Genomic DNA, 889 nt, shown 5'->3' with positions numbered 1-889 from the left:
AAAATTCCTTTCTGTCTCTAGTTGTAGTTATATTGATACAGAGGCATAATTGTTGAATGATAGATATTGGTTTGATTGAAATATGTTCGTAGAGGTGGTGATAGGCTTTCTGTGTCTGTCTGAGAGCAAGGACCGGTTAACGTCTTTTTCCAAGAGCAGTTTGTTGTGAAAGGTATCAGGCAAAGGAGTATGTATTGTGATGTGGTTCTCTGACTGCTTCTGTCCACTTGCCAAAAGTTCCAAGGCCCTATGATAGCAGAAAAACGGAAAGATTGAAGTGGTGGGTGCCGGAGGTTTAAAATGTTCAGTTTAATTAAAGACAGAAAAGTGAAACGAATGACTGCAGAAATACTGTATGTGGCCATGAACTGAGATGAAAGGATGATTTTGGAACTCTGTCTTGCAGATTACCCTCAATGCCGCAATGGATAGGGCACTACTCTCACAGACCAGGGTGTATAAGTTTAAGTCTATCTGAGGTGCACACCCTGAACTAATACATTTTTGCTGAAACCTAATCATATTGTTTACTCTTCCTCGTAGCAGCTTGCCAGGGTGATAGTATATTGCAACAGAACCATTCCACTTCTTCACTGAAAAGAGTCATGCTGGTTACCCAAATGTGCAGCATGTCATTTTATACAGCTTTCTTTATTGAAATTCAACTTGGACTCACTTGAAATATTCTCTTTCAAACTGAATGTTTTGAGCTGCTGTGAATTTTATTTCTAGAGGTGGTGACAGGCTTTCAGGTACGTGCTTAGGTCAAGGCCCTGTTCATGTCACTTGTATAAGCTAATTCAGGGAGCAAATTAGCAAGTCAAGAAATGGGAAGTCTGAACTACTGTCAAAGCAGTTTCATTCTCTTTTCAAATAATCCAAAAATACC

The sequence above is a fragment of the Pleurodeles waltl genome, chromosome 4_1 (genome assembly GCF_031143425.1).
Source record: "Pleurodeles waltl isolate 20211129_DDA chromosome 4_1, aPleWal1.hap1.20221129, whole genome shotgun sequence".
Lineage (NCBI taxonomy): Eukaryota > Metazoa > Chordata > Amphibia > Caudata > Salamandridae > Pleurodeles > Pleurodeles waltl.
The sequence above is the reverse complement of the archived record's forward strand: the minus strand, read 5'-3'. Positions refer to the sequence as shown.